The sequence below is a fragment of the Malaclemys terrapin genome, chromosome 4, assembly GCF_027887155.1.
Source record: "Malaclemys terrapin pileata isolate rMalTer1 chromosome 4, rMalTer1.hap1, whole genome shotgun sequence".
Classification (NCBI taxonomy): domain Eukaryota; kingdom Metazoa; phylum Chordata; order Testudines; family Emydidae; genus Malaclemys; species Malaclemys terrapin.
This window is the reverse complement of record NC_071508.1, coordinates 83,525,775-83,547,197: the sequence shown is the minus strand read 5'-3', so window position 1 is coordinate 83,547,197 and position 21,423 is coordinate 83,525,775. Positions and strand designations below refer to the sequence as shown.

The window sequence follows — 21,423 nt, the reverse complement described above, 5'->3', positions numbered from 1 at the left end:
CCCTTCTTTCATGAAAAATATTGGAAGATGTGTGACTAAGTCCCCTGCAATGCTTTGAAAACTGTAATCCAATTCTAGTAATGGGGCAGAATAACAAACTTTAATGTTTGTGACAGTAAAGCTGTCACTTGTGCAGAACTGAATCTTAGCATTTTGGACTTTGGACAATTGGGGGAGGGCGGCATTTCGAAATAGGAGAAAACATTTAGCTAGCCAGTTAATTTTAAATTAAAAGCAGTGGCTATCTGAAGCTGTTCAGTGGTTCAAAATCTTAGAAAAAATCCCAGGGAGATGGTTGAATGGGAACACGGTAGGTGAGTTGCTCCAAAGTGCCTAAGTTCATTTATCACATGGCTTGCAATTTATTATTACTCTACAAATCAATCACATGACTATCACCTCCAAATATGTGGGGTGTGTCTGTACATACAAGCGCTTATATTTTTGTACAAACATTTAAAAAATAAAGATACAAGAAGGTCATATTAGATAGTCCATTGCTATGCAACTAGTTGAATGTCATTTATCACAGCTTACTTTATTAACAGTATCTCATTAACTGGTAAAGGTTTACAGTACATTACATTCTGCTCATAGTAATCTCCCATCCAGCATACTTTTTATTTTCCTGATTTTCTTAACAAAGGTACCATACATTGCTAATCAGAACAGCAACACACAAGTGTCTGGACAAGAACAGAAGTGCTATTGAGAGGAGATACAAAGATTTTGTGTGTCTATCTTAGCTACTCTTAGGTTACTCATCCTGCACAGTAACTGAGTTTCTTCAAGATGTTTGTCCCGGTGGATGCTCCACGTTAGGTGAATCCATGCCCCTGTACTTGTAATCAGAGACTTTCAGTAGCAGTGCCTAGTTGGGACACACATGCGCTGTCCCTGTACCTATCTCGCACCTCCCCAAGCGGTTACATAGCACTGTGCAATGAACCCCCTCCCACCTCAGTTCCTTCTTTACCTCAGTGTCTCTAGTGTGAAAAAACTCGGAAGTAAAAGGGAGAAGGGAGGGTAGTGGAGCACCCACAGGGACAACCGATCTTGAAGAACCTCAGTTACTGCCCAGGGTGAATAACCTTTTCTTCTTTGAGGACTGTCCCTATGGGTATTCCATTTTAGGTTACTGTAGAGCCGTGCCCCTCAGTGGACGGGAGGGGCTTCGGAGTTGCAGTTGTGGAGGATGATAAAACCGTAAATCCAAATAGAGAATCAGATGATGAGTGCTGCTCTAGGCATAATGCTGTGTGAACATATGGGCTGACTCCCAGGTTACTGCTCTGCAGATGTCCATATGTGGAACATTATTGAGGAAGGCTATCAAGGCAGAAAGTGCTCTGGTGGAGTGTGAGAGTCCCCAGTGGGGGCTGCAGCTGTTGCTGACAGTAACAAAAGTCAATGCAGCCGGAGATGCATTTAGACAGCCTCTATTTAGATATGGTGTCTCCCTTAGATCATTCAAAGATGGAAAGAAATAACTTTGGTGATTTTCTGAAAGTCTTTTTTCTCTCAGTGTAAAATGCTAGTGCTCTTCGGTCGTCCAGGGTGTGGAGCATTGCTTCTCATTTATTCCTGTGAGGTTTGGGGAAGAATGATGGGAAATGAATAGGCTGATTCAGATGGAATGAGGAAACAACTTTAGGTAAGAATTTGGGATGGGGTATTAGGGTAACTTTGTTTTTGAAAAATGTTGTGTATGGATGGTTTGCCATGATGGCCCCCAGTTCCCATACTCTGATCGAACGCATGGAGAGACCTGATTTTTTTAAGCTGCAGTATATAGTTCAGTACCATCAGTAAAGCGGAGGAAATTGTCATAATTTGTCTATTTCAACACCATGTATTGAATCTCTTCCATTTGTATAAGTAGGTATGTCGGGTAGTTGGTCTTCTGCTGTTTAAGAGAATGTCCTCCTTTGAACCAGTCATTTCACAGTCTCAGATCCATGGAGTAGCCATGCCTTCAGGTGGAGTCTTGCCAGGTTCAGGTGGTGGATCTGGCCCACATCCTGAGACAGGAGATGTGGTAGAAGGGGAAGAATATGTGGTTGGCACACAGCCATCTTCAAGAGGTAAGAAAACCATGTTTGTCTGAGCCATGTGGGGACTATCAAGAGGACTCTGGAGTTGCTGGTCCTGATCTTGTGTAGGACCCTGGACAGGAGAGGAGCAAGGGGAAAGGCATACAGTAGAGGTGCATCCCATTTGAGAAGGAAAGCATTGCCTAGAGATTGGGGTCCCAAACCCACTCTCATGCAGAAGAGTGGGCACGGTTCGGTTGTCGCAAAGAGGTCTATAGTTGGGAACCCCCAGTATTTGAATATGTTCTGTAGTACTCTGGTGTTCATTTCCCACTTGTGGTCCTGGGAGAATTTTCTGCTCAGGGCATCTTTGGTGATGTTTTGGCATCCTGGTAGGTTGGAGGCTGAGAAGTCTGTATTGTGGCTGAGGCAGCAATTCCATAGTAGCATGGCTTCTGTGCATAGGGAGTGTGACTGTGTCCCCCCCCTGTCAGTTTATATAAGACATACAAGCTATGTTGTCTGTCATAACCTTTATGGCCTTGTCCCTGATCATGGGTAGGAAGTGTGAGCGTGCATTGCAGACTGAATACAGATCTAGCAGATTTATCTATAGTGGTGATTCCAATGGGGACCAGTGGCCTTGGATCATGTGATTGTGTAGGTTTTCCCCCCAACCTACCAGAGAAGCATCCATTGTGAGTATCATTAATGGAAGGTTCTGTGCGAAGGGTACTCCCACACAAATATTGTTTGGTTGAGTGCACCAATGTAGAGAGTTCTTTAATTTGATTGACATCGTAAGATGTTTACTTATGCTGTATCTGCATGGAAAATATACTGTCCTGAGCCAGCCTTACAGCATCTCATGTGCAGTCTGGCATAGTTTACAACAAACATCGTTGCTGACATGGGACCTAACAGTTGGAGGCAGATCCTGGCCAATGTCTGGGGGCTGGCTTGCATTGTGGTGATTAGATTGACTAGAGTGGTAAACCTCTGTTAGGGCATGAGGCTATAGCCTCCAGAGAGTCAAGGTGGGCCTTGATGAACTCCAGTCTCTGCACCAGTGTGAGTGTTGATTTTTGTTCGTTTATTTGAAGACCTAGATGTGTGAAGAGAGCTACTTTCTTTTGGGTAGCTTCTAGTACCTCTTCTCAAGTCGATGCTTTGAGTAAGCAATCGTCCAAATAGGGGAATATTACAACTCCTTGTCTGCGGAGGTGGGTGGCCACCACTGCAAGAATTTTAGAAAATACCTGTGGAGTAGTGAATAATCTGAAAGGAAGTACTTTGTACTGGAAATGATCTGAGAACAAACCTGAGAAACCTCCTGTGTAAGGGATGTATCGTTATGTGGAAAGATGTATCCTGGAGATTGAGGGCCGAGAACCAATCACCTCTTTCTAGTACAGAATTATCATTGTTAGCATGAACGTTGTCAATTGTTGGGTCTTCATGAACTTGTTGAGCCTTCTTAAATCAAGAATGGGCCTCCATCCTCCAGTTTTTTTCTGGGTTCGAAAACTGTGGGAGTAGAAACCCTTCCTCTATGTTGTGTTGGTACTGGTTCTCCTGCACCTAGGTGTTGGTTTACTTCCTGTTGCAGTAGGGGTTCATGAGAAAGGTCCCTGAAGAGGGACGAGGAGGAAAGGGGGGGGGGGAGAAGGAAGTAATCGCCAATCTCAATGATCTCTAATGCCCATCTGTGTGACATGACAGTCTGCGAAGCTGGGTGGAATGGTGTCAGACGGTCTCCGAATAGATAGGTGATTGTGGATAGTTTCAGCACTTGAAAATGTGGGAGGTATCTCGGGCCCTCAACCAAACCCTCAAAATTGTTGTTGGGAGGAAGGTTGTTGGGATGTCACAGGCTGGGAAGGGAGTGGTCGCCGTTCTACAGGACTCTGCCTCCACCTTTGAGAGTCATATTGCCTCTGGGTCTGTGTATAAGGCATAGATCTAGATCTTTGTGTCAAGTAATACTTCCCCTGTTTTTTCTTCTGCGTAGGTGTGTATATGCCTGAGAATATCTAAGATTCGCTCTGGAGTCCTTCAAGGTGTGAAGGGACTCATCTGTTTTAGCTACAAACTGCTTGGGGCCTTCAAATGGAAGATCCTCCACAACTGACTGCACCTCCTTGGGAAAACCGGAGAGATGGAGCCAGGAAACTCGTTGCATCGCTATGGCTGTGATGATGGAATGTGCCGCCGTGTCAGCAGACTCCAGTGAAGCTTGTACAGCCGTGCAAGCTAGGAGCTGACCCTCAGATATAAGAGCCTTAAATTGCTCTTTTTTGTCTTCAGGTATATGTTCAAAAAAGTCAGACAGCTTTGAGTAATTTGAATGGTTGTATTTCGCCATTAGTGCTTCATAGTTTGCTATTCTAAACTGTAGGGTTGTTGAAGAGTAGGCTTTTCGCCCCAAAAGATCATCATATGGGTGGATCTGGAATGGTGTTGCCTGCCCCGTTCATTCACAGCCTCTACCACCAGAGAGTTTGGTGTGGGGTGTGAAAAAAGGAATTCCATCCCCTTGGAAGGGACATAATATTTTTTATCTGCTCTTTGGCAAGTGGGGGGAGTTGTTGCCAATCCCCTCTCCACTGAGTATATAAATAAGAAAAGGGAAGGAAAGTAACACTAACAGGAAATGCATGGATTGTGTGCTTCCTGCTGTTCTAAGAGGAGGCGGGGCCAGAAGTACTGGTGAGTGCTTTGTACTACCCATGCAGTAGCTGAGAGGATATAATCTGTGTAAATATCATTGGTCATTGAAAGGATATGAAATATTTGCACATACCAGCAGCTGACAGTCATCTGTGGTGTGGAGCTTCCATCTTGTCAAATGTGCATTCTACACCACATCAACGGTGGGTTGTGGGTTTTTTTTGCCTTCCTCTGATGCTTCCACCTTTGACTCAAGTTTGTCAAAGCTGAAGTATGGGGGTACAGGGCAGTTGTCAGAATTATTTGGCTATATTCCATTTAATCATTTCCCTGCCATTGCAGGCCTCTCAGGCACTGATGTACCTTGGTCCCTCCTTCTCTGCCAGTGGCACACAAATTCATAGATTCCAAGGCCAGAAGGGACCACTGTAATCATCTAGTCTGACCTCGTGTATAAGACAGGTCATAGAACTTCCCCAAAATAATTCCTAGAGCTTTTTTAAAAAAAAAAAAATCCAATCCTTATTTATACATTGTCAGTCATGTAGAATCCATCACGACTCTCGGTAAATTGTTCCAATGCTTAATTGCTATCACCATTATGAATTTACACCTTATTTCCAGTCTGAATTTGTCTAGCTTCAATTTCCAGCCTCAAATTTTAGCTCAGCCATGTCATAACCCGATTCTTGTTTACCTGAAAGTGAGAACAGGAGTTTGCATGGGACAGTTGTAACTGGCATTGAAAGATATTTACATGCCAGATGCACTAAAGATTCATATGTCCCTTCGTGCTTCAACCACCATTCCAGGGAACGTGCATCCATGCTGATGACAGGTTCTCCTCAATAACAATCCAAAGCAATGCGGACCAATGCATGTTCATTTTCATTATCTGAGTCAGATGTCACCAGCAGATGGTTGATTTTCTTTTTTGGTGGTTAAGGTTCTGCAGTTTCCGCTCTTAAGTGTTGCTTCTTTTAAGACTTCTGAAAGCATGCTCTACATCTCATTCCTCTCAGATTTTGAAAGGCACTTCAGATTCTTAAACCTTGGGTCGAGTGCTGTAGCTATCTTTAGAAATCTCACATTGGTACCTTCTTTGCCTTTTGTCAAATCTGCAGTGAAAGCGTTTTAAAAATGAACAACATGTGCTGGGTCATCTTTCGAGACTGCTGTAACATGAAATGTATAGCAGAATGTGGGTAAAACTGAGCAGGGGACATACAATTCATCAGCAGGATATGAAGGCACTGATCCCAGTCCCTTATGGTTCTGGGGCGGAACCCTCTACAAATTTTGCAGCGCTCTTTGAGATAACGCTCTCCCATATACTTCAAACACGAAGTGTGGGTCGCTCTTGGGCATAGACTTGCCACACACCTCACAAGCTCTCAACCCAGGGACCGAGGCATGCCCTGGTGCCGGGAGAGAATGTGGGGAGTGGGGACCCCCAACTGAAACCTATAGACAATGTGATAGACCCAGGCCAGTTGGGTACAGCAGAATAGCAGAAGGCAGATATACTGGCCACTAGATTAACAGTTTTCTGTTCCCTGACTGACCAGAGCAGGGGCCGTTCCAGGCTAATGAGAACATCTGACTCCAATTAACCTGCAAAGAATCAGGTGAGGCCATTAAGCTAATGTGACCACCTGACTCTAATTAAAGCCCTGCTGATACTATAAAAAGGGCTCACCCCAGTCAGGCAGAGGAGAGGACATACGGCTGAAGGGCTGGTTAATGAAGACACCCTCAAGTTATTGATAAGGGAGCCCTAAGGTAAGGGTGAAGAAGGGAGAAGCAGGAGAGCTGTGGGGAAGTGGCCCAGGGAAATGTAGCAACTCTGGCAGTGAAAGGTTGGCTGCCAACAGCTGCTACCATAAGGGTCCCTGGGCCGGAACCCGGAGTAGAGGGTGGGCCCGGGTTCCCCCCAAACCACCACTACAGGAACACCTCCTGGGAGGGGAAGTCAGGCCCTTGTCAGGACAGGAGGCTAAACTGTTCTAAAGCAAGCCCCTATGGACAACAGAGACTGTGGGAGTCCTCTCACCAATCTCCTTGCTGGCCTATGATGAAAAGGGCTCAGTAGACTGTAACCCTGGCCCTAGAGAGAGAAGGGCTACGTGGAGGTTCACAGTGAGCCACTGAGGCTAGCATATACCGCCTAGAAGCACAGGACCCATGGGGGCAAGGTCAGAGCTCTGCCACAACAACTAAATAACTAATACTAACTGCTAACTACTATATACAGAAACAGGAAAAAACCTCACTGCCAAAAGTGCGGACGCTTGCCGAAGCAAGAGAATGAATGTTCCAGCTAACGATCACTGGCGGTAAGGAGGAACTGTGGGAATGGCACATCGGCAGGGCTCTTTATTGAGCGCCATGAAGGCGTGACTGCAGGGAGCACCCAGGACAACCCAACCAATACTGCTAGGGGAAAAATTTTCCTGCTACCATGCATGCAGCGCGCGCATACGTGATTGGAATTGACATGAGCAAGCACTCGAAGAAGAATACTATTTCTTTTGTTTATCATTTTTACAATGCAAATATTTGTAATCAAAAATAATATACACTTTGATTTCAATTACAACACAGAATACAATATATATGAAAATGTAGAAAAACATCCAAAATATTTAATAAATTTCAATTGGTATTCTATTAACAGAGTGATTAAAACAGCGATTAATCATGATTAATTTTTTTAATCACGATTAATTTTTTGAGTTAATCACTTGCAGTAACTGCAATTAATTGACAGCCCTACATCTATACCAATGCTAGGAATATGAGTAATCAGCAAAAGAAATGGAAATTTTTGTTGATTATATGAAATTAGATAACTGGCATTACTGAAACCTGGTGGGATGCATCTCATGTCTGGAATGTTAAAATCACTGGTTACAACTTTTTAAAGAAGGATCAAGCAGGTAAAAAAGGCAGGGAGTGGCACTCTACATTAGAGATGATAAATCAGAGCCACAGGCTCATGAAAGCATATGGATCAACATGTTAACTAACAAAGCCCAGGATGGGATACTGATAGGGGTCTTTTACAGACCACCAAATCAAGCTAGAGTTACTCCTTAAACACATATCTGTAACATGTGGAATGAGGAACTGTGTTATCACAGGGGACTTTATCTGGAAAAGACATATACTAGAAGTCACATGCAACCAGCACTGTACAAGCACATAACAAGAAAACAGTCCCTGGCCCCAACCCCCACAAACAACTTACAGTTAAGTCTGACTGTGACTGCACTGAATGAAAATGCAGTGGGGAAAGGGCAAGCTTTTTGGGGAGTAATTTGTCACAACCGAAGGCAGTTGAAAGCAGAAGCAGGGTAAAAATTGACGGGCACTTCTTGTCCCTCTTTCCTGACCTCGTGTTTTCTCTAAGATAGTGGAGAACAAGGTGTCAGCTGCCTTTGCCCCAGCTGAGCCAGGAGAAGAACTGGAGAGATGAGAGACAGCTTGCAGAGGGAGAAGGAGCTAGCACCAAAAAAGTAGATCCAGTTTTGATGCCACCTGGGCATCCACAGCGCACACACTGATGAGCAGTCGTTTTTTTAAAAAGTGTTCCTTATTAGAGTTTAGACAGAGAGACCTTCCTCAATGTTACCTAAATTCCCTGGATATGTCTGGTTATTAAAACTATACACAGTATTTCAATTGTAACCTTAATATCTTCTATTAAAGTATTATTTCTGTTGATCCTAATTTACCTCCTTATTTATACAACCTAGCACTCCACTCGTTCTTTTCTGCAATCATGCACTATGACCCTACCTGTTGCTGTGCAACCCACCATTCTAAAATAGGACATCCTTAAGCTAGGTGGGACTTTCCCCTAATAATTTGTCTTCATAGTTTGACAAAAACAAGTTTTAATTATGATTACTCATCAAAACTGACACAGCCACAAAAAATCAATTCTCTTCAGCTTCATGAACCACCAAAAAATGGCCAGCTACGTTCCAATTCCTAAGTCTTTATTTTTGGTAGTGATGTATGAAGCAGAAACGGGTTTATTTTTCAACACAAGCTCACACTGCAGTTTGAAATATCTGCCTTTGATATGTAAGCTGAGCAAAATGGATGTGGAAGTCACTGCGGAGGAATCAATATTCAAAGCCGATGTTATTTTTATTGAGTCATGATTCTGACAGTTACCACATTGTAATATAGCAAAATACAACCCAAGTTCAACTGTCTGTCTATGTTCACTGTAAAATAATCCAAAGTCCATCAGTGCTGGTGGCAGTTTCTTAGTACACAGGGAATTTATGAAATTGTATGTCACTGTTACTAAAATACTCAAAATGTCACTAGTAATTGGTTTCCTACAAAAGCTTGTCTCAAAGTCAGAAGACAAGTGAAAGCAGTTCTTTCGGAAGACTCTTTCTCACCTAAATTTCAGCTCCTCTAAGCAAAAAAGGATTTTTACATAAAACATGAAGGGAATGGCCTAAAAGGGAGTTCAGGTGCAAACTCAACAAAAGTTTCCACTTGTATACTGTCTTAAATGTTTTTTAATTAACTCAAATCCTATCATTTTTAATAAACTTTTTATTATTTATCTATTGCTGGATAATAATGCCATGCTGTCAGATGAAGAAGAATAACAAAAGGAAGGTGATGTCAAGGGCCACAGGTCTTGAACCCTGATCCAAAGGACTCTGGGGCCAGTATGTTATAACCCATCCCTTGTTAACAAGTTGCCAGAATGTGAAGCTCAGCTTTCACAGAGAACACCAGTCCTGGGATGAGTCTTGATTGGTTCCTTGATTCTATTTAAAACAAACAGAGGAACAGGAAGTTGTCCATGCAACTGGGTTTTTCCCTGCTTGTAGCTGCCTCCCCTGCACTACCTTCTCTGGCTGCCTGATCCTGACCTCCTGCTATACTGAACCTGACTCCCAGTCTGCCCTCTGGCCTGCCTCCTAACTCCCAAATCCTGCACCAACCACTAGGTCAGATCGCTCATGTCTCAGTCATGACAGGCACAAATTAATTAAATTGGGCAAAGAAACATTACTTAAAACAAGGAGCTACCTTAGCAACAAATGACCAAAGTTCCCTCTAAACTGCATGGCCACGCAGCGCTCAGGGCTGCAGTGGGGAGAGGCACGTGAAGGCGCCTCTCTCGCGGCCCCGGACCCGGACCTGCAGCGGCTGGAAGAGATGCTCTTCCCCAGCTCCAGAGCTGCTGCGGAGGGGGGGTGGAAGAAGACGCAGGGAGAGTCACTCTTCCCCAGCCCCGGATCAATTTCCGTGATGATGACCCTGGCTCCAAAGTTTCTCAAGGCTTCAGCACAACCTTTGCCGACATCACCGTAGCCTACCACGACGGCCACTTTCCCAGCAATCATGACATACGTGGCACGTTTAATGCAATCGATAAGGGACTCTTGGCAACCGTAAAGGTTATCGAATTTACTCTTGGTGACAGAATTATTGACGTTGATGGCTGGCACTTTCAGGCTCCCATTGGCTTTCATCTTATACAGGTTGCAGTGGCAGGGAGAGGTGAAGAGAGACGCTCTCCCCCAGCTCTTGAGATGCTGCAGCCGGGGAGAGGCGCCTCCCCACCAGTCCAGGTGCTGTTGTGGTGAGAGATGGCTGGGGGGAGTCCTCTCTCCCTGCTGTGGCCCCAGGGCAGTCTGCACCCCAAACCCCTCATCCCTGGCCCCAGCCCAAAGCCCGCACCCCCAGCAGGAGCCCTCACCCCCTTGCACCCCAACCCTTTGCCCCAGCCCTGAGCCCCCTCCCACTCTCCGAACCCCTTGGCCCCATTCCCGCCACACATCACCTCTATATTGGTGCACATAACAAAATTCATTCTGCACATGCATGGGAAAAATTTGAGGGAACATTGTTAATTATCCCTTTCACAACTGTCATAGCATATAAAAAGTCATATGTTTTCTGTAAAAAGAAAAGGAAAGTAATTTATTATGTGGATTCTGGTTAACTTTTGATTGTTTTGCCTCCACTAGGCTGTTTTATTGGAAAACTTGGAAGGAAAGCTGCTGTGGAGAGGTGAAGAGTCTGTGGATTGGGATGCCGGATCCTTGCCACTGCGTTGCGTGAGGAGTTCCGAGAAAGCTGGCAGTGGAAGCAGGGCACAATCCAGTAGTGAGCGGTAAAACTTGTGCTTGGGTGCTGATGTGTAGATACCCAGCGACTGCAGAGTGGCTCTGGAGTCTTTGAGGGAGTGGAATGAATCGTCAGTCTTCTAATTGAAGAGATAAGACTCACTGAAAGGGACGTTCTCTACGGTATTCTAGACTTCCCCTGGAAAACCTGACGAATGGAGCCATAACTCCCTCCACAAGGCAATCCCCATAGCCATTGTGCACAAAGAAGTGTGCCACATCCACTGTGGCCTAGAGTGTTGTCCTCGCTACTAGTTTCACCTCCTCTAAGATAGCCTGGAAGCAGGCTTGATCCTGCTGGGAAAGTTTGTCTGCAAAGTTCACCAACTTGCCATAGGTAAAGAAGTTGTATTTAGCAAATAGAACCAAGTAATTGGTGATGCAAAATGGGAGGCTAGCAGAGAATACCTTGCAACTCAGAAGAGCCAGTCGCTTGTCCTCTCTGTCTGCCAGGGTGGAGCATGGGTGCTGTTGTTGGGCCCGCTCTATCGATGCCCGTATGACGAGAGAATTGCGTGGAGGGGGTGAGAGAACAGAAACTCAGACCCCTTTTCAGGTACACTGTACCTCTTCTCCGCCCCCTTGGGGGGTGGGGGGTGCAAGTGGCTGGAGTGTGCCAGACAGTCTGGGCCGATTGAAGAATGGCATTGTTGATTGATAGAAAAACTCTGGCCAGTACTGAGGCGTGCAAGATGTCAAGCAGCTGGTGCTGTTTGTCCTGGACTTTCCCCAGTAGGCATCAGCCACCCTACATAACAGTCCCTGGACCTGATGGTAGTCATCTGGGGGCAAGGAGCGAGTCGAAGACCCTGCAGCATCTGTAGACAGCGAAGGGAACTACTCTGGTTACGGCAGTACCGTCAGAGTTGGACTAAGCGGAGCATTCCCCAACACTGGTTCACAATACCTACCTGATGACGGTTGAAGAGGTGAGATTAGGGACTCCTCTCAAGAGGAGCCAAAAGGTTCTGAAGGCAGATACTGTGGCCACAACCCCCAGTACAGCCAACCAGGAAGATCCAGCGGTTGCTGTGGAGGGCCCTAAGGAGTGGGGTACCAATGGCTCCATTGCTGGGGAAAGGGAGGGTACTGCCATTGAGTCGGCGGAACCTTAGGGTAGTCATATCGGCAGTATGCGAGGGGCAAACTCTGCGCTCCATCCGAGCCCTCTGATGCCAAAAAATCAGAGTCCAGTTTGAATGGCGGTGCCATTGCAACTGGCAGAACCACGGGAGCCAGAGGGGAACGGGTGGGAACATGACTTGAAGGAGGCAAGTTTAAGGTAAGAGAACGTACCCCCCCGTCCAAGAGGCGACGGCACTTGATGACATGGAGACCTCACCTCCTCCAAGGCAAAGAGTTCATGAGGCTCAGGGGATGACTCGAGTCTCCCCTGTCAATAGTTCATACTCGGCAGTTGCAACTGGAGCTAGAATGGAGGACTGCCTCAGAATCAAAGGTTCCCTTGACTTTGGTGGTGCCGACCTGGAAGGAGTACATGGCTCAGTGGATGGAACCAGTGGATCAGACAGCCTGTGCAACTTCTTATCGAGCTTGTAAGCCTTAGAATGTGCTGCTTCTTGTCACTGGAACTATGGACAAAGCAGTATCTTTCTTGGGTCTGGAGGAAGACTTACTGCCATGCTCATGTGTATGCTTCCTTGCTTCACGACAAGACCCTGGCACAATGTCCATAGCATTGGTACCAGCAGAACCAGACTGGAGCTCCGCAGTGGGAGGCATGCTCCTTGATTACTCAGGTCAACGTAAAGGGGAGGGTTCCCCAGCCTGTAAATGATTGCAGCCTCCTGGCAACCTTCATGAGGTGCTTCTTGAGGCAGAGAGACCAGCCTTCCTGGGTACGGCTTGGGAAGGAGAGGAAGATACTGCACCTGGATGCAATGTGGGCTTCCCCCAAGCAGTAAAGGCCGTGTTGGTGCTCATCGCTCACCAAGAACGAGCGAGGGCAGGAAGCGCAGATCTTGCTTCTTCGGCATAATCTAATATTCAGGCATGGGTACTGGGGGCAGCGGGAGGGAAGTGGGAGACTGGCAAAATGGCATCCCAAAGTCCTTAAAATCCTAAAAACGACTACTAACACTAAAACTACTAAAAAAAATAACAAAAATACTATTTACAAGAATATAACAGTCTTTTTTCTGTGTTTTAGAAAGTACATCACAAGAGATAAGGTAGATTCCCCCCAATCACAACAGCAGAGGCTCCAACTCACACCATGTGGAGGTGAGAAGAAACTGAGGGTGCTGTTGGTTCACCCCACAATTTATCACTTTGGACAAAACCATGAGGTGGCGCAAGGGTGCAAAATCTCTGGCTCTGGTCACATGGTGCATGCGTGTAACTCTCAGTGGAATACTATAGAGACCATCATTCAAAGAAGAACCTGACCTATGAGGAAAGGTTAAAAAACTGGGCATGTTTAGTCTTGAGAAAAGACAACGGGGGGGGAGGGGGGAACCTGATAATCTTCAAACATATTACAGTCTATTATAAAAAGAACGGAGAACAATTGACCACTGAATTGAACAAATGTCCACTGAAGGAAGGACAAGAAGTAAACAGACTTTATCTGCAGTAAGGGAGATTTAGATTAGATATTGGGAAAATATTTCTAACTATACGGGAAGTTTTATGGAACAGGCTTACACGGAAGGTGGTGGAATCCCCATCATCGGAGGTTTTAAGAACAGACTGAGGAGGTGCTGTCAATTCTCTATCAAACTTCATAGTAGGAAACAGTTTGTTCTAAAGAAAATCTGCAAGTATTGCAAGGGTTTTGCACTGTTACTTCTAGGTCACACTTAGACAAGGAGAGAATGGTGTTCAGAGGCTCATTTTACATATTTTTGGATACAGCAAGCAGAGGTTATTGTTAAAATACAACTCATTCACCCAGAAAATGCTGCATATAAAATATAAAAGAGCTGCCAGATATGCTTGGATACTCAAAGCAGAGATAGCAGTCTGCTATACACTAACATCCACTGAACATCCGTTCATATTCCTGTTGTATGATTTCCAATAACAGTTCCTTTAGCAAATTGGTCACATGCCTGGAACAGATGCAGGTTGTGAAGACTAATTTACTAGCTGTAATTAAAGCTTTGTCTATGTTAGTGAGGCTGCAGCACCAAGCATTACAAACCTCCAGTTACATTACCCTTAGGATAAACAAACCCTTTTTCTAGTCAATTTTGAATAATATGCTATAATAACCAATGTCTGTAGAGAATGGTAGCACACACAAAAAAAAAAGCTGATCAGAATAAAGCAGAATAGGTTTAGCTGCCAAAAGTTACAGCATGCCCAAGACAGTATTAGGTTTTGAACACCTGTCTTAGGACTCTGGCATTAGGCAGGCAACTCAACCTCTGCTCTCTCATACCAGAAAATGTCCTAACCCACCACTCCCAGTTCCAGTGGACATCACATCCAGTGTTGTTTCTGTCCTCACTTAACACATGAATCTTTTAAATGTGAGGGAAATGGGCTACCGGAAGCAGAACAGACCATCCACCACCAACTTTTTTAGAAGGGGAGAGAGCAAAACAGCTGGAACTGCTGCACTTTCTGCAATAGAGGTGAAAGAACATGGAGACTTAGAGGGCCCATCTACAGGATGAGCTGGGAAGCTAAGAGCCTCCTATGAATCCTGGAGAGCAACACGGGTGGCTGCAGCAGAAACAGAATAACCCCGCAAAGAAATAGGGAGTAAAAATGAGTGACCAAATTAATAGATTTGACTGACTGGTTGTGGGGGAAGGAGGAGAATAGGAAAATGCATCTGTGTTTACCTGAAAATGTTCTTTCTTGTGTTATGAAGGTCCACAAATCTTAACTGTGGGACTTCAGCCTGTGTCCTGCTAAGGAAACAGAACCAGACTTGTCAATACCTGTTAGGAAGGGATTCAGCTGTCTTCCTTTGACCACCTGGGAATCAAGGAAAAGATGGAGTATAAAACCTTATCTGCTGTGTGAACGCCATCTGAGTAAGGTATAACTGTTTTCATGGGCTTTCTGATTTCATTTTGTGTTTTTTATTGTTCAGGGGAAGAAGTAGTAAGGGTGAGATATTGTTTGAAGTTGGGAATGCTACACACCTGCATCTCAGAGCCAAGACTACACTTGAAACAATACTATCATGTAGCCTTGGCATCATAGGCACAACACCCATCTGCCCCTCATGGTACAAATCAATTTTCTTGTAGTACTCGGTAATCTGCCTCCTAGGAGAAGCTCCATTTTGGACTAGTCTGACCTAGAATTATGTTGACTGCCAAGGTAAGGTTAAAATTCTCCCCAAACTATCCTCTATTCCACCAGCCCCTAACAAGTTTTTTTGTCTCACTTACATGCTTTAGGAGAACAAGTAGAACAGTGTAGGCACTGCCTTATTATAAATCAAGTGTTCATTCCCTTTTAATTCCTGATAGTGGTCAAGGTTGTCTTCAATTTTTCCAAGGATTCTCCTATGACCTTACCCTTAGGATTCAGGCTCTTTCCTCCATGGCTGTTGATGGAGAAAAAGGCTGGAGTCGTTAAGTGGTAAACTATGGCATTCCAGAGAGGCTGCAAGAACCAACCTCTGGAATATATGACCACATATACTACATCCCATTTCCCAAGAACAGCATACAAGCAGTACTTTCCCACAGCAATGAGACAAGCAAACTTTGACAACAGAAACTTGCTCCATGGCTGCTAAACACAAGTGCTAGAAACCCCCATCCCCCAAGTAGAGTAAGTCGTAAGTCATGAATGTAGATCATAAGTTAAAGAGCCCCCAGTAAGAAGTGGAGTGGAGAGGGCATAGGATCAGGTGATAGAAAACTGCCACTCCCAGAACGAGAGAAATTGGTGCTTTATACTAGAAGCCTCTTTCCTCAAAACTGATCCCTCAGAAGCAATGAAGTATGCAACCTTCTAGTCAGCTCAATCAGAAAAATGGCATGAAAAGACCCTGTGTGAAATCCTGGCCCCATTCAAATCAATGGTAAAATTTCCATTGACTTGAATGGAGGCCAGGATTTAACCCTGTCTGCTGCTACTGCAGTCAATAATAGACAGTCTTGTACCTGCTCTACAAAACTTTAAAGTACAGTATTAAAAATGTATATTTATATGCATAGAGTATTCTCTCCTTTACAAATGTAAATTGCTGCATAAACTATATATATGTTAAGCTGCTGGGATCCATCACTATAAGTGAATGGAACTGGAGATCAAAAGATGGAAAATAGAGGAAGGGAAGAAAAGAAAGTGTGGGAAAACCAGAGACATTTCCAATCCTTCCTGCTCTACAGTCTCATTTATTGAAATGGCAGTTTATGACAGGCTGCCAAATTTCAGATCTATACACATCATCAGTCTTTCCTCTTACAACATTCACAAAGCCCTGGCTGGCCCACTCTAACACTTAATTGACCTTAGAATTACTTCTTTTTACAAGTCTATCTTCTAGGCAGGGCATGGTGAAGGAAATGACACTTAGTTCATAAACTGTATAAGAGCAACTTGACATATTTAGAAAAGGTTTTCTACTATTTATAACAGACAGTTGAAAATGCTGACTGGTGTTTTCTGAAAATAATGCCAGTTTGCTTACAAGTAACTTAGAGGCATATATTATTTTTACTGCTAGAAAGTTAACTGTAGTTATTATGTATATTACATCAATATCAAGAGGCCCCATCAGGGTCTGGGCACAATTGTGTTAAAGTAAAAACACAAGGTAGACAGGTTTCAAGATCAAGATGGGGACCTTAAGTATATAGTTCTGTCTCAAATAAATGTAAGGAAATTATACAAGTGGAAACAACACATTTTGTACAATTAATTGAACTACCATTCATCTTTTTTAAAAACCAGTGTTTGTTAGCTGAAATTTAATATTATGTCCTGTCAAGTTTGTTCAAGACGCTTTAGAAATATTTCATATGTTAAGAAAAGACCTTACAAAATGACTAGACATTTACAAAGAATAGTTTTCCAAAAGTCAAGTGGTTCAAGAAGTTCAAATATAACAAAATAAAGGTGTGCACACTAGCATAAGAAAAAATTTGATATTGCATGCATGCAGGTGGTCTTAGGTTGCCTTTAAATATCAATTTCCTGGGTCAATTATGAAATACTTCAGCATAACACCAACCTGCCAGCAGAATACAGTGATTTGTAACCAACACCATTATTATCTGCAGTACAAAGCATATCATAAAACTGAGACATCTGTGTGACATGAGGTACATGCTTCCACAATTAGGATTCATTTGTGTTCTACAGTGGTTGTTAACTGGAAAAAAAGAAAATGTAGTGACAGCTTCAACTTTTATCTTTTTAAAAATGTATGTCATTAAGATATCTAAAGAGCCACTTTGCAGATTTTTAAAAGGCTGAGAGGGGTGCAACTCCAAGGAAATGAAATACTATATATTTGAGAGAATGTCCTTAAAGTGAAGATTTACTCTGAAAAATTACTGTAAAAATAGCACCTTCTCACTCAGCAAATCTGCTCAGTGTGTATTCATGGACTATTTACTTTCATAACAAGGTATGGAATTTTCAAAGGAGCCTAAGAAAGTTAGGAACCCAACTCTGAAATTCTTTGGGAGCTGAGTTCCTAACTCCCTCAGGCTCCTTTGAAAGCCTTAGCCAAGAGTAATATTTTTCCACAGTCAGCCCTGCAAAAATCAATAGAGTTTTAAGATAGTGAACAGGATTCTTTTCCAGCATGTGCATCATCCATAAAATTGATAAATATGAACCAACTGCAGAGGCATCAGAGCAATCTCATTGTCTTCAAATGATGCCCTAACAACACCTGTTCAACCTCAAGTGTAATTAAGGGGAGAAGATGAAGATAGTTGTGGTATATAGATAAAACTGATGGTACCATTTGGTCTGAATCTTCATTACTGTTGAGGATGTGCAAGCTAAAAGGAACAAAGGTAGGTTTTCAGAATCCAGGCTGAGTTTGCAGGCTGGCAGTTAGAAGAAATATTTTTTTTATCAATTGATTAAATCAGATATTAAGTCATCGAGACACAGATGTAGAACACTGATGCCATATTTACCAAGTCATTGTCAGAGCTAAAATGGATTTTAATACTATGCTCCCACCAAATATACTTCACTCAATTCTAGAAAATAATTGAAGTCTTATAGTAGTTTGTCTTACGCCAAAAGTGTAGCCAGACAAGGCTGAGGGCAGAGGGCAAGGAGAGAATATGAGCGTTTGTTACCTACAGAATCGCACATATTGTTGCTTCTGCAGGTCGAGTTCACTGCAGATATTAAGGGCTACTTGCATCACTCCATAAGCTCCCTGTGTACTACTTTCCCATCTGCCTTTATTCCAAGGACTCCCTGTACCCCTCCTCAAACAAGGGGTTCTGTGTCCCCTATTCCCCCTTCAAAGGGGGATTATGATCCCCCACCCCATACCACTGTCCCCCATTCTCCCCACCACGCCAAAGGGTCTGTTTGTCCCCCCATTTCCCTCTTACCATTATTATTTCTTCTCTCTCTGTCTAGAAGTAAAATCATTCAGGGTGTCAACATTTTAAATTCAACTGGGGTAATGGGAAGAGCTGAAATGTAGGGTGTTATGCTGAGAGGTGTTAGTGGCTACTATAAACCAGTTCTTTGATCTACCGAGAATTACAGACTTGGTTGAGAGGGAGGGCAATGCATGCGTGTATACCACATGCCAAGAACTCTGTCCCCCATTTTCCCCTCCCGTATTTCACATTTTCCTCAAAATCAAATAGGTTTCTTCCCACTGATGCCTGCAACATTCCCTGAAATTTTGGACTTGATCATATGTGATGTTCAAAAATTATTACATTTACCCAGACAGACAAGCAGAGAAATGTTATCAATTTGAGTGCATGGCCTTACATCGCTTGGCCATACCCCTCTTTCTCATAAATGAACATCCCCTAGTCCAGACACTATTGCTGAGTTATGCCCATACATTACACAGGAATAGAGGCACTTTCAGATGTAGCATTCCTTAGTTCAGATTTCCTCTTCTGGACCACCCTCTAATCAAAACACACAGACAGCTGCCTTTTAAGAGAGCAACTTCAGAGTCACTTTTCTACCTGAGAGTTTAGGAGTGTGAGAATTACTTGCTACTAAATATTACGAATGTTAAATAAATTGGATTTTCAATCATTTCACGGTATTGACCTTTTTTTGATTAAATGTTTTTACTCTGTAAGTAAGAGGGGGAAGACATACAATTGCAATCAGATAAGAAAAACTATATATCCACTATAAAGCCATATTAATCATGTCATAAGATAATATTTCACATCTGTTCAGGGCTTTAGGTTACAAGAAATTTCAGAAAAAAACCGCAAAGAGTACAGCGAAAAAGTGGTAGGAAATTAGGGAAAGAACACATATGGAACATCATTCTAGACGGATGAAATACCACGCAATCAAATGGTCATCATACGATGACATCAATCTAGAAACAGTTGTCAGCACTGTTTCACCAAATCCATTAATAGAACTCCCCATACAATAATTCTATAAGTATCTAGCCCTAAAAGCAGAAAGATTAAATGGCAAATCTGTGAAGTTTTTCCATTCTACTATGCTACTCTTAAGAACTGCCATGTCACTTTATTCACTGTGCCAGTATTCTATCTTAGGAGATGTTGGTGATCTCCAGTGCTGTAGAATCCTGGATGCTGTGTGCGCAAATGAATTGAATTGTTCATAGTTCTAATACAGCTTTTTTTCATCCACAATTAAAGACCTAGTTTGAGAAAACGTATATATGTGAGTGTTTGCACCCTGCTCAGTGTAGTATTTTACCTCACCAATCACTTGCTTCCCTCAGCAAATGGCAGAGCAGTTAACCAGTACCTTCAGTCTATCAGGTGAAGCATATCTTCCAAGTGGTTGGAATCATTTAGGGACAGTTGAGACTTGGGATCCACTAGTCTGAATTCCTCCAGTGTTATTCCTCCTTATTCCAAGTGGACACACTAGTGACCTAGCCTATCCCATCACCTTATAGAATCTGTTGCAACATAGCAATGTAAAAGAGTGGTGTAGAAAACTACTGACAATCCAAGTGGCTGTACTGCTATAGAAGAAGATCAGTACTAATACTTTCACTGTTAGCAACAAGAATTGTGAATGCAGCCATCATCAGAAAACTAGATGACAAGACCTAAGAAGGATTTGTGTTAGAAATTACTTAATTACAGAAAAAACTCATTTGAAACTAAAGGTATATTTTATCAATCATTTGTTGAATGAATCCAAAGCCAAGATTACTTAGGAGGTGCGACTAAAAAAAATTACAATCATTGCTGAGTCCATGACAACAAGAAAGTATGACATATAATCTGCCCTAAAAATTAAGTTTACATACCCATGCCCCCACACACTCTGTGTTTTCAAAATAAAAAAATAAATATTTGTATTTCTCAACCAATGATTAAGAGCAGATGTGATCTGATAGCTTCAGCCAGTTCCCTCACCTTGGTCCAAATCAGGTGCCCATCCTAAAAGGATAAAGAAAAAAGTGAAAGTACTGTAAGAAAGCTGGAATCCTATCAGATCCAGTGGAAACCTTATTCAAACCTTTTTAAAAAGGGAATTAAGTTTAGAGAATCCCTCATAGCAGGGTTTTAAGGATTCATCCAAATGGAAAAAATGGCTACATACCTCTCGTAACTGTTGTTCTTCAAGATGTGTTGCTCATGTCCATTCCAATAGGTGTGTGCGCACACTGCATGCATGATCGTTGGAAGGTTTTTCCTATAGCGGTACCTGTCGGGTTGGCAATGGAGCCCCCTGGACTGGCGCCCTCATGGCGGTGTACATAGAATGCTGCCAACCCGCTGCCTGCTCAGTTCCTTTGTGCCAGAAGACTCCAACAGAGGGGAGGCGGATAGGATTTGGAATGGACATGAGCAACATATCTTGAAGAACAGTTACAAGAGGTAGGTCACCATTTTTTCTTCTTTGAGTGCTTGCTCACATCCATTCCAATAGGTGATTCCCAGTTTCTCTGGAGGAGGAATTGGAGTTCCCCTGGTTGCTGATTGTAGGACTGAACCTACTCTTAGGGCAAGATAGCTTCCCAGAAGAGTAATCATAAGGTTTCCTCCTCCCAAGAGAATTTAGTCTAAAATTTGTCTTCCTTTCTGAGGAGGAGGAGGAAGATCCAGGAAGGCATAAGAAGAGGTCCCGCAGATGTTCAGAGCTATCTAGTTGCCTGAACAAAAACACTGAGGGAAGAAAAAGAGCCCCCTGATTCCCTTCATATTCAGAAGACTCTGATTAAGGGAATTCCTCTAGGATTCTCTCTAAAGAGGCATAAAGTGAAATAAGTTTTTCTGAAGCTGCATGAATCTGCAGAGTGCAGCAGGGCAGATAATCCTCAGTGCTTGGGTCACCTGTTCACCTTCCTGGAATGCAGCATGGAAAATCAATGCAAAACAACCCCAACAAAACACAAAAACCCAGGCCATAGACATGTGCTGATTCTTATGGGTGTACATATT

At 43.3% G+C, this 21,423-nt stretch overlaps 1 protein-coding gene across 5 annotated transcripts in view; it reads right to left on the bottom strand.

Annotated features, from left to right (window-relative positions):
* Positions 1-14,791, bottom strand: part of GPHN (gephyrin) — a 453,097-nt gene extending 438,306 nt beyond the window's left edge. For 3 of the 5 annotated variants that reach the window (XM_054026833.1, XM_054026832.1, XM_054026834.1), the window contains exon 1: positions 14,689-14,790. The gene's annotated coding sequence lies outside the window, so the exon portion shown is untranslated. Of the gene's footprint in view, positions 1-14,688 lie in introns of all 5 variants that reach the window. The other 2 variants (XM_054026831.1, XM_054026835.1) reach the window with 2 other exon arrangements.
* Positions 14,792-21,423: the final 6,632 nt, after the last annotated feature.